General features: G+C 47.0%; 1 protein-coding gene across 4 annotated transcripts in view; it reads right to left on the bottom strand.

Moving 5' to 3' along the window:
- Positions 1 to 12,281, bottom strand: part of LOC141273535 (lysosomal acid lipase/cholesteryl ester hydrolase-like) — a 160,590-nt gene that overhangs the window by 89,915 nt on the left and 58,394 nt on the right. For 2 of the 4 annotated variants that reach the window (XM_073685518.1, XM_073685519.1), the window contains exon 2: positions 11,336 to 11,395. The exons of the other annotated variants lie outside the window; for them this stretch is intronic. The gene's annotated coding sequence lies outside the window, so the exon portion shown is untranslated. The remainder of the gene's footprint in view (positions 1 to 11,335; positions 11,396 to 12,281) is intronic. 4 annotated transcript variants of the gene reach the window in all.

Raw genomic sequence — 12,281 nt, 5'->3', positions numbered from 1 at the left:
TGTACCAAATATTAAGTTGTTTTTCTATTGTATCAAATACATATTTCATGCAATAAAATGCAAATAAATTAGATTCATACAATGTGATTTTCTGGATTTTATTTTTAGATTCTGTGTCTCACAGGTGAAGTGTATCTACGATAAAAATTACAGTCCTCTCCATTCTTTATCGGTGGGATAACTTGCAAAATCGGCAGTGTATCAAATACTTATTTTCCTCACTGTATATGGGAAAGGGCTTCTTTTTCCCTGGTCAGTGTACTTTGACCTCTCCCACTACCTCATGGGGTCCCTGCCACATGAAAAGGAATTGGCTCTCCACTGTGGGCAACACCACAAGCACCGGATCCCCAGGCCCAAATTGTCTCACTCAAGCAGATCGATTCTACCACCTGGATTTTTCCTCTTGGGCTTTGAGGAGGTGCTCTATTACCTGGCCTCCCACTTTGGTCTTTTGACTAGTGTTGAGCCACCCCCGTAGTGTTCGAGTTCGGTTCGGTTCGTCGAACACCCGTGTGTTCGCCGAACTGTTCGTCGAACTGTTCGTCGAACACCTTCGAACACCGTTAAAACCAAAGGCAGGCAAACAAAAACACATAGAAACACATAGAAAACACCTTCAAAGGTGTCCAAAAGCTGACAAACTGCTCAGAAGACATAACTAACACATGGAAAAGTGACAAGTACATATAGTCATGCGAAAATAAAAGAGGTGGAGGAGTAAAAGGAGGGGGAGACACAGATATAGGCATGTCATGCCCTTCTAAAATCCAAAAAGTGAGAAGCCGACACGGCCAGTCCGCTCCTGCCCGTGCCACCTCCGTGTCGCCGGGTTTGTGCCAGAGCCGCGGTGAACCCTGATGGCCAGCCCCCCTCTCCCAATACTGGTGCCTGTCCGCTGGTGGGTCGAGCGAGCCCCCCCTGTGGTGGAGGCAGCTCTAAGCTTTTTAATTTAAATTGTCTCTCTAATTTGAATGAATACACTTTAAATCCATTTACAAGGATCTATTGGAGGGCAAGTCTCATGCCAGCAGCCGCGTAATTCCAGCTCCAGTAGCGTCCACTAAAGCTGCTGCAGTTAAAAAGCTTTTATAAGGATCGAGCTCGGCTGTCCACCGCAAGGCATCCTACTGCCAGTCCCAGCCCCTATGCCTTGGGGTGCCTCCTGATGCTCTTCACTGAGTATCCCATGGTCCCGAAGCATTTCCTTTGAAAAAATTAAGTGTCTAAACTACAGGTGGTGTAGCTTGCTTAACAGCCGGGATAATCCGCTGACTAGCAGACACTGCTACTAGGCACAAAGTATTTCCTGGGCTAGATGCAGTTAAAAATTTGTAATTAGATACTCTCGTTGGATGCTGAGAAAGCATTCCATAGAGTCTCCTGGCACGCCAGAGGTATTGCACCTCACCCAGAGGTGTGATATCTCACTCTCAGGTAAGGATGGAGTGTGGATCAGGACCCGACACCTGCATTCATTACACCACATTGCCGTGGGGCAGGGCGACCAATATGCCTCTGAGATGGGCACGACAGTCCCTGTCCCTGGCTGGAGTGGGGGGAGGGAACACTGAGGAAGGGGAACCCTGTAGTGCAGGAGCAGGGAGGAAGCAGTTCCTGGGTGCATTGAGAAGGGAGTATAAAAGGTGGGCACCATCTTAGTTCAGTGCAGAGAAGTCTGAGCAGAAGTGGCAGGGAGCAGGGGCTCTGCATGAGCTCTGCTCCGGAGGCGGGCCTAGTAACAGAGGCCCAGGCCTGGAAGAGGGAGAAGGAAGGAAGAGGAGCGGAGAAGGCTCCAGGAACGAGGAATGAAGGGATCCCAGGGGTGCGGACGGGCGAGTCGCCACCGCACGCCCGAATCCACCTGCGTGGAGGGGTCAGGCCAAAGGGGGAGACCGGTCCCCGAAACTAGTGGAGGCAGGAAACGACCCTCAGCTAGAAACCGGAGGCTGTGACATTTTATGTGGCGCAGCCCCTCGCTACACCCGCTAGGAAGGCACCACATAGGGTCAGGGAAACTGGCGCCAAGTTTACCAAGAGGAGGCCCGAGGCAGCCGGACAGAAGGGTTGGTAAGAAAGGCCAGACAAAGGACACACAAAGGGGGTCCTGTGAAGCGCTCCAAAGTTATCTGGCAGTTGTCTGAGCCCCTCACCTGGTGAGCACAGTACGACGTGGGCAGCCGTTACCTGCAGACGTGGTCTGGATAATAAGAACTGTGAGTAAAGGCCCTGGACTGCATCACTGACTCCGTGTCGTTACTGCTGCTGCCCTGCACCATCACCCCCATCCTCCGCATACACTGCCCTGAGGCTATACTCCTCCCGTGGGGAGTTATGCTACGCTCTGCTGCACCCACAACACCAGCCTCAGCGGTCTGCCCTGCAGCGGCGGTTCACTCTGACCGCAATCCACGGGTGGCGTAGTCGGACATTTAAACATCAAAACCACATAAATAGTTCCGCCACTGGTTTGACCACCCTGAGCCAGGGAACCGGGTCGCCGCCACGAAGACTACAACCACCAGCATCCACCAAAAAGGGTCCGGCTCCGGGTGTCCCAAGGCCCAGGGGGTGCATCAGAACATTTTCATCACCTTTCACAATCACCAATGGGACAAGGCAGGGATGTCCTCTGTCCCCTCTCTTATACATCCTAGTGACGGAGCACCTGCTCTCATCAATTCGCCATAACCCCAATATTAGGTGGATTGAGGAGGGAGGCACCGAGTACAAGTGCTCTCTATTTGCTGATGATGTCCTAGTATATATCACTCAATCACATATATCCATCCATGCTGTTATGGCTGAAATAGATCACTTTGTTACATGGTCAAATTTTAAAATCAATGCAGCGAAGTCTGAGGCCCTTGATGTCTCCCTCCCCAAATCCATATAGGATTCCATCCAGTCCAACTTTCCCTTTGCCTGGCCCTCACAGGGTATCAAATACTTAGGAATTCCTATTCATAGAGACCTCTCCCATCTATGTTATCTTAATTTTGGGCCCTTTATTGAACAACTCCATACAGACCACGGTTGGCAAGTTAGAACTGTAAGATTCACTACGTGAACCACTGGTGTTTTGTGGAAAAGCACATGTACACTGCGTTCCAAATTATTATGCAAAAAGTGTTTAGGAGTGATAAGGGAAGAATTTGTTTGTTTGTCAGTTAAACTCATTGATGGTGATGTGTGTCAGGGCTCTTTATATCACTGTAAGCAATTGCAGACACCTGGGCTAATTAGTTTGGCAGGTGTGTCCAATGAAAGGCAAGACTACTTAAGAAGGTTGTCTCACATTATTAAGCAGCCTACATTTTCTGCCAAAATGGGAAAGAAAAAGGATGTGTCGGCTGCTGAGAAGCAACAAATTGTGGAGTGTTTAGGTCAAGGCATGACTACCATCAACATTGTGCGATGATCAGGATGAAGTGTCTTGGCAATCAAGAAGTATGTAGCTGATTCACAGTACACACGTGTGCGTGCTGATAAGGGCAAATTGAGGACTCTTTCCTACAGGCAATTACGTCAGGTTGAAAGAGCAGCGGCAAAAAAGCCTTGTCATAGCAGCAGACAAGTTTTTGAAGCTGCTTGTGCCTCCAACGTCCCCCGAACAACAAGATGCAGGGTCCTTCAGAGGTTTGCAGCTGTGCATACGCCATCCTGTCGACCTCCTCTATCCACTTCACACAAGCAGAAACGGCTCCAGTGGGCCAAACATTACATGAAGACTGATTTCAAAACTGTTTTGTTCACGGATGAGTGCCGTGCAGCGCTCGATGGTCCAGATGGATGGAGTGGAGGATGGCTGGTTGATGGACACCCCACGCAAACACGGCTACAGCGCCAGCAAGGAGGAGGTGGAGTAATGTTTTGGGCTGGAATCATGGGGAGAGAGATTGTCGGCCCCTTTAGGATCCCTGAAGGCGCTAAAGATGAACTCCATAATGTATGTGGATTTTCTCAAACAGCACTTCCTGCCATGTTTCAAGAAGAAGAACCGTGTATTTCACAGCAAGATCATTTTTCTGCATGATAATGCACCATCTCATGCTGCACATAAAACATCTGCATCTCTGGCTGATATGGGCATAAAAGGGGACAAACTTATGGTGTGACCCCCATGCTCCCCTGACCTCTACCCCATTCAGAACCTTTGGAGCATCATTAAAAGGAGTGTCTATGATGGCGGGAGGCAGTTCACATCTAAGCAACAGCTCTGGGAGGGTATTCTGTCCTCATGCAAAACAATTGAAGCAGAAACCATCCAAAACCTGACAAATTCAATGGACGAGAGAGTTCAGAAGCTCCTTTCGAACAAGGGGTCCTATGTGAAAATGTAACATCACCTAGAATAAAGTTTTGAGTTGAAAACTGTTTGATTTCAGTTTCTAACAACCTGCTAATGCTTATAATTTCAAAAATGACCATTTTTTTGGTCTTTATTAAAATGAAAAGGTTGATCGAAAAGTTTGGGGGATCTAAGAGTGTGGCAACCCAGTAGTCATGATTACTTCGAATTCTGACAATATGAGGGTCATGCTGCAGGTAGTGCAGCAAGAAGGCACTTATGTGTCTTGCGCATCTCGGAGCCCCAAAATTATTTTCCGGGCTAGATGCAGCTAAAAATTATTATTAATTTTAAATCTGGTGAAGCTTTAGTATAGCTGGCCTAATAGGATCAGTGCTGCACACTGCTACAAAGCCCAAATTATTTTCCAGTCAAGATACAGATAAACATGATTAGTAATTTTAAATCTGGTGGAGCTTAGTATAGATGGCCTAATAGAATCAGTGCTGCACACTGCTACAAAGCCCAAATTATTTTCCAGCCAAGATACAGATAAACATGATTAGTAATTTGAAAGCTTAAAACGGTTGGTAGGGTGATTTTAACCAATCATCAAGCTTTTACTCTCCCCAGGATGACACAGGGGTAGAAAAGTCGTTTCGGATCCATGATTTGTTCATCTTTATGAACGTGAGTCTGTCTACATTATCAGTGGAGAGCCGCGTGCGCTTATCTGTCAGCACACCACCAGCAGCGCTGAACACACGTTCAGACAGAACGCTGGCTGTGGGGTATGACAAGATCTCCAAGGCGTAAGTGGCTAGCTCCGGCCATTTATCCAGATTGGAAGCCCAAAAAGAGCAAGGGTCCAGTGACACAGTCGTGGCTTCAATGTTTACTTGGAGATACTCCTGTACCATCGTCTCTAGGCGTTGACTATGTGTCAGACTTCTTGTCTCCTGTGGCCTTGCAAAGGATGGGCTAAAAAAGTGGTGAAATGATTCCGCAAAATTGATGTTACCAGCAGATACTGTGGTTCTGTTACGGTTTGAGTGCTGAACACTTGACGGTCCCACGGTTGGCAAGTTGGAACTGTGAGATTCACTGCGTGCACCACTGGTATTTTGTGGAAAAGCACATATAAGATTCTGCAACAGTCTCTGCTGATACTCCTGCATGCGTGCATCCCTTTCTATGGCAGGAATAATTTCTGCAAATTTACTTTTGTACCGGGAATCTAACAGTATGGCAACCCAGTAGTCAGGATTATTTCTAATTCTCACAATTCGAGGGTCATGTTGCAGGTAGTGCAGCAAGAAGGCACTCATGTGTGTTGCGCATCCAGGAGCACCAAGTCCCTGTTGTGTTGGTGGCGAGGTAACAATCATGCTTCCTTCCTCTGTCCTCTCCCCCCAACCTCGCACAACAGAAATGTGATCAAGGTCTCCCTCATCTGATGAGTCTTCCATCAGTTCGTCCTCCACTTCTTCCTGGGCTCCTGCACCTTCCTCACTAGTTTGGCTGCTACCATGCGCCTTGGTAAAACCATCTCCCCCACCCTCACATGCCTGCCGCCTTGGTGCTGCCGACCGTCTGGACCTTGCAGATGTTAGCCCTTCCGCATACAACTCCTCCTCCTCTACTTCCTCCACCTCCTCTTGTGCCACCACCTGACTCCGAATTCTGTTTAACATGTGCTCCAGCATGTAAATCACCGGAATAGTCATGCTGATAATGGCATCGTCAGCACTAAACATCTTCGTCGCCATTTCAAAACTGTGCAGAAGGGTGCATAGGTCCCTGATCTGAGACCACTCCTCCAGCATGATTTGCCCCACCTCTGGATCTCGTTGGCCCAGGCTATACGTCAGAACGTATTGCACCAGGGCTTGTCGGTGCTGCCACAGTCGCTGCAACATGTGCAGAGTTGAATTCCACCGGGTAGGCACATCGCATTTTAGCCGGTGAAGTGGCAGGCCCAACGACTTCTGTAGAGATGTAAGTTGCTGAGATGCGGGATGCGAACGGCGAAAGTGAGCACACAGCGACCGTGCCCTCTGCAGAAGGCCATCTAGTCTGGGATAGTGGGCTAAAAATTGCTGGACAACCAGGTTCAACACGTGAGCCATACAAGGCACGTGTGTGACATTGCCCCGGCGAAGGGCCGCACCCAGGTTTGCAGCATTGTCGCACACGGCCTTCCCTGGTTTCAGGTCCAGTGGAGACAACCATTCATGAAATTGGTTCTCCAGAGCTGACCACAACTCCTCAGCTGTGTGACTCACATTTCCCAGACATTTCAATGTAAAAACCGCCTGATGACGTTGAGCCCTACTGCCAGCATAGTAAGGAGGTGTGCAGGATCCCTTCTGCGCAGTTAGAAAGCTTGTGGCATGACCAGACAGGCTTTGGGTGCAGGTGGAAGACCGAGAGGAGGTTGAGGAGGCAGAAGCAGTGGAGGAACTTTGACATAAAGAGGATTGACGCACAACTCGTGTGGACGGCAAGACTTGGACAGCAGCCCCTTGTCCTGCTGTCACCATAGTTACCCAGTGCCCAGTCAGCGACATGTAACGTCCCTGTCCATGCCTACTCGTCCAAGTGTCTGTGGTGAAATGCACCCTGTCACACACAGAGTTTCTCAAAGAAGCGGTGATGTTGTGTGCAACATGCTGGTGGAGCGCAGGCACACCTTTCTTTGAGAAGTAGTGCCGACTGGGCATCTGGTACTGGGGCACTGCGACGGACATAAGGTCTCGAAAATCCTCTGTGTCCACCAGGCGGAAAGGCAGCATTTCTGTAGCCAAGAGCTTGCAGATGGTGAAATTCAACCTCTTAGCTTTCTCATGGCTAGGAGGAAATGGTCTTTTACTTGTCCACATCTGAGGGACCGAGGGCTGGCTATTGTGCTTAGACGGGGTTGATAAGGGTGTCCCCGGCAAACTGCCGGTCTGTGAGGAAGATGCAGGCGGACATGTTAGGTTGCCTTGATCCAAAGGTGGTGCTATCGATGTCGGACAGCGCTCAACACCAGCTGGTGTTACCACCTCCAAAGAAAATGATGACCTGCCAATCACGCTGGCTGTTGCGGGTAAAGAGGTGGCAGGTCTGCGCCCCAAAACAGGTGTGACTGCTGTCCCCCCAGTCACAGAGGATGAAGAGGCCGCGGATGCACAAGATATGGCAGACGGTGGTTGGCCCGGCCGGCTAGGCCGCATTGTAGCACACTGAGCTTCCCACTGCAACTTATGCTTCATGTCCATGTGCCGATTCATGCATGAAGTACTCAAACTATGTATTTTTTGGCCTCTACTTAGCTTTTTCTGACAAATGTTACAGATATCACGAGTTGGGTCATCTTTATCGATCTGAAAAAATGCCCAGGCTATGCAAGGCTTAGCACCCATGCGACCTGAAGAGCCACCACGACTTGTGGTGAGAGGCAGAGTTGTGTTTGAGGATGCAGTTGTTGACGTGCTTCCAGTACTACGTCTCTGTCCAGGAAGGCGCAACCTGACCTCGTCGTCACTAGCATCTTCCTCCACCTCCTCTGCTGACCTCATCTCTTGGCTGACTGTGGGTTGACAGTAAGTGGGATCTCCAACCTCATCATCATCACCCTGTGCGTTATCACACCCGTCGTCCTCAGAGCCAACCTGTTCCTGCCCTGACAAAAAACTAAAGTTGTCGCTCCAATCAGGTATTTGAGTCTCATCATCGTCTTCCTCATTGTCTCCACCAACAGGAGTTACAGTTTGGGAATGAGGGTCTACATTATGGTCAGAACCTTCTGCGTCTGGTCCTGGATCCGACTCATAAAGATTCTGGGCATCAGTGCAGATCATTTCCTCGTCTGGATTCACAGAAGCGCTGGAGTCGACCTCTGATTCCCAGGCTATAGTATGAGTAAACAGCTCTGCAGACTCAACCATCTGTTCTACCTCATACTCAGACGGGCAGCTGGAGATTTGGGAGCTGTGAGGAAGCAAGTGCGATTGGGGTGACACCTTTGAGGACTGGAGTATTTGTGATGTTGAAGTTGATGTGGAGGAGAGCTCACTTAAAGGAGCACTTGATATCCGTTGAAGCACCTGCTGTTTTTGTGCCTCATCTGGAATTTGTAGCGATTGGCGTGGCCGTAAGAAAGGGATCTTATCACATTGTCCGCTAAAAGAAGTAGACATTTTAGCTTGGCTGGAAGATGGTCTTTCTTCTGCAAATGTTACTGTTGCTTTAACACCTACCCCACGGACACAACCTTTTTTCCCCTTCCAAACACGCATATTCCCCTTTCCACCAGCAGCAGGCCTTTTTCCACTCATTTTGGTGGTTAACTAATTCACAACTCTGGAGTTGTTTGCACAAAAAAACAATGGATGGGAACCGAGCAGAGCTGAGTGGCCAAACTGTGGTATTAGGCCAAAACTATTGGCTGGGTTAGATGCAGAAAAAAATTATATTCAATTTGCAACCTGATGGAGGTCTGTATAGATGGATTAATAGAACAAGTCCCACACACAGCTAGAAGCCCAATATTTTTTCAGAGGTAGATGCAGAAAAAAATATATTCAGTTTGCAACCTGATGGGGGTCAGTATAGATGGACTAATACAACAAGTCCCACACACAGCTAGAAGCCCAATATTTTTTCAGAGGTAGATGCAGAAAAAAAATATATTCAGTTTGCAACCTGATGGAGGTCTGTATAGATGGATTAATAGAACAAGTCCCACACACAGCTAGAAGCCCAATATTTTTTCAGAGCTAGATGCAGAAAAAAATATATTCAGTTTGCAACCTGATGGAGGTCTGTATAGATGGATTAATAGAACAAGTCCCACACACAGCTAGAAGCCCAATATTTTTTCAGAGGTAGATGCAGAAAAAAATATATTCAGTTTGCAACCTGATGGAGGTCTGTATAGATGGATTAATAGAACAAGTCCCACACACAGCTAGAAGCCCAATATTTTTTCAGAGGTAGATGCAGAAAAAAATATATTCAGTTTGCAACCTGATGGAGGTCTGTATAGATGGATAAATAGAACAAGTCCCACACACAGCTAGAAGCCCAATATTTTTTCAGAGGTAGATGCAGAAAAAAAAATATTCAGTTTGCAACCTGATGGAGGTCTGTATAGATGGATTAATAGAATAAGTCCCACACACAGCTAGAAGCCCAATATTTTTTCAGAGGTAGATGCAGAAAAAAATATATTCAGTTTGCAACCTGATGGAGGTCTGTATAGATGGATTAATAGAACAAGTCCCACACACAGCTAGAAGCCCAATATTTTTTCAGAGGTAGATGCAGAAAAAAAAATATTCAGTTTGCAACCTGATGGAGGTCTGTATAGATGGATTAATAGAACAAGTCCCACACACAGCTAGAAGCCCAATATTTTTTCAGAGGTAGATGCAGAAAAAAATATATTCAGTTTGCAACCTGATGGAGGTCTGTATAGATGGATTAATAGAACAAGTCCCACACACAGCTAGAAGCCCAATATTTTTTCAGAGGTAGATGCAGAAAAAAATATATTCAGTTTGCAACCTGATGGAGGTCTGTATAGATGGATTAATAGAACAAGTCCCACACACAGCTAGAAGCCCAATATTTTTTCAGAGGTAGATGCAGAAAAAAATATATTCAGTTTGCAACCTGATGGAGGTCAGTATAGATGGACTAATACAACAAGTCCCACACACAGCTAGAAGCCCAATATTTTTTCAGAGGTAGATGCAGAAAAAAATATATTCAGTTTGCAACCTGATGGAGGTCTGTATAGATGGATTAATAGAAGAAGTCCCACACACAGCTAGAAGCCCAATATTTTTTCAGAGGTAGATGCAGAAAAAAATATATTCAGTTTGCAACCTGATGGAGGTCTGCATAGATGGATTAATAGAACAAGTCCCACACACAGCTAGAAGCCCAATACTTTTTCAGAGCTAGATGCAGAAAAAAATTATATTCAATTTGCAACCTGATGGAGGTCAGTATAGATGGACTAATAGAATGATGCTATGCCCAAAAGATTTTACTTCACTAGGTGCAGTAAAAAAATTGGTATTCTATACACAGGTGGTATATCTTGCAACACAGATAAGCTACTCCACTGACTAACACACTCTGCAATAGGCCAAAAAGGATTAGCTTTGCTAGATTCAGCCAAATGCTGTGAAAAAAACTTGCACAGCACTGGCACAGACCTGCCTGGCAAAAACTGATAGGAACTGATGTAACCTAGTCCTGAAAAGGACTCCAATTACAATTAGTCTTTACTCCCACAATCTATCTATTTAAGAGCACAGACCTGCCTGATAAAAGTCGTAGGAAATGCTGTAACCTAGTCCTTAAAAGAACTGCAATCACAACTATTCCCTACTCCCAAGCTATCTGTAGATTTGTGCGAAAATTGGCTTGAAATTAACAAGGTATAGCGCACACAGCAACAGCGGTGCCGTCTAACACGCAGCTGCAGCAGTGAGAAAATGGTGGCGACGGGGAAAATGGCTTGGTCTTATAGGGCAAGGACATGTGACATACACTGCCAATGACACATGCCCTTGCTTGTGTGAAAAAAAGCACTTCGCTCCGTGTGTGCGCTGCTGATAGGCTGACAGATTGCACCTCCCCACTGCAAATGCGGGAAAGAGAAAAAAAAATGGAGATCTTCATTGTTCCTGCAAAGATCCATCCCCTGCCCCTCCCCCCACCCCGCTGTACACTCAAACTGCGTATTAACATTAATTTTCATCATTACTGAGAAAAAATCCAGTTATGATTTTGGTGCACGAACAGTTATCGAACATAACCTCGAACAGCCGAATTTTTCTCAAATTGTTCGTGTTTGCCGAACGGCTCGAACACCGCCCAAAACAGCTCGAATTTGAGATTGGCGAACAGTTCGAGTAGAACAACGCTCATCTCTACTTTTGACACAACAGATTTTTATGTCTTGCAAATTGCGGAAAAGCATTATCGGTTCTTGGTTCCTGGGGAACACCATTTAACACTTTTACATTTTCCAGAGTGTCTTACCATTAAGTTCTCAAGCTGGGCAGTCCCAAAGTTGTTTTTTCACTGACTTGGGTGGACTAACTAAAATGTAAAATTTCAAATTTTAGTTTGAAATATTCAAATATTTTTTTAATTAATTGCTTTAATCCATTGCTTTTACTTTTTAAGCAGTGTTATCCAACTTGACCAATTTATTCAGTCAAATCCAGATTCTAACAATAAAATACAATACTATCTTGAACCGCGTATACAAACTTTCTAATCATAAATGTTCATTTAGTTTCAAAACAGCAGCAGCACTAAACTCTCCTTTAATGTTTTCACAAGGCTATCAAATTAGATGTGTGGCACCCCAGGTCTGGTTGCCACAGTGGCAGCAATGTCATGTCTGAGAGCAGGTGGGAGGTTCCCTGGTTGGGGACAATTAGCATGCAGCACCTCCTGCCTCAGTCCAGGGAGGGGAGAGACCTGCCCTTTATAAACTGGATCTGGGGCGGGGTTAGAGAGACCAGCCAGAGACAAGTTCCAGACAGGTTGCAGATAGGGACAGGTCAGCAGCAGGCTGAGGAGTCCCTGTAGGCAGAGGAGGAACACGAGGCGAGGAGGGGAGCTAGAAGAGCTCATCCTGGCTAGAGACTTAGAAAGCCGGACACTGGAGTCCGAGGCTGTGAGGGTTATAAGCCCAGCTGCAGAAAACCACCACGCAGGGGACTTCAAGTTCTCTGGCCCAAGGAAGCCCAGAGGCTCAGCCACACGAGAGGGACCACTACTGCCCCGGAGGAGTGAGAGGCACGGAAGGCCCGAGTCGCCAGTCATAGGGGTGAGAACAACACGGTACACTCAGTGACGTGGGCTACCACTACACTACAGCGGGATAGCCAAGAAAGAGTGAAGCCAGCACGGTAGGCCTACAAACTCCCCCTGACCAGCGGGATTTCCCAGTTGCTCTCAGACTGACCAGGCCTCC

This window comes from Phyllobates terribilis, unplaced genomic scaffold (assembly GCF_046119375.1).
Source record: "Phyllobates terribilis strain yellow unplaced genomic scaffold, ASM4611937v1 Scaffold_5__5_contigs__length_657084704, whole genome shotgun sequence".
Classification (NCBI taxonomy): domain Eukaryota; kingdom Metazoa; phylum Chordata; class Amphibia; order Anura; family Dendrobatidae; genus Phyllobates; species Phyllobates terribilis.
The sequence above is the reverse complement of the archived record's forward strand: the minus strand, read 5'-3'. Positions and strand labels throughout refer to the sequence as shown.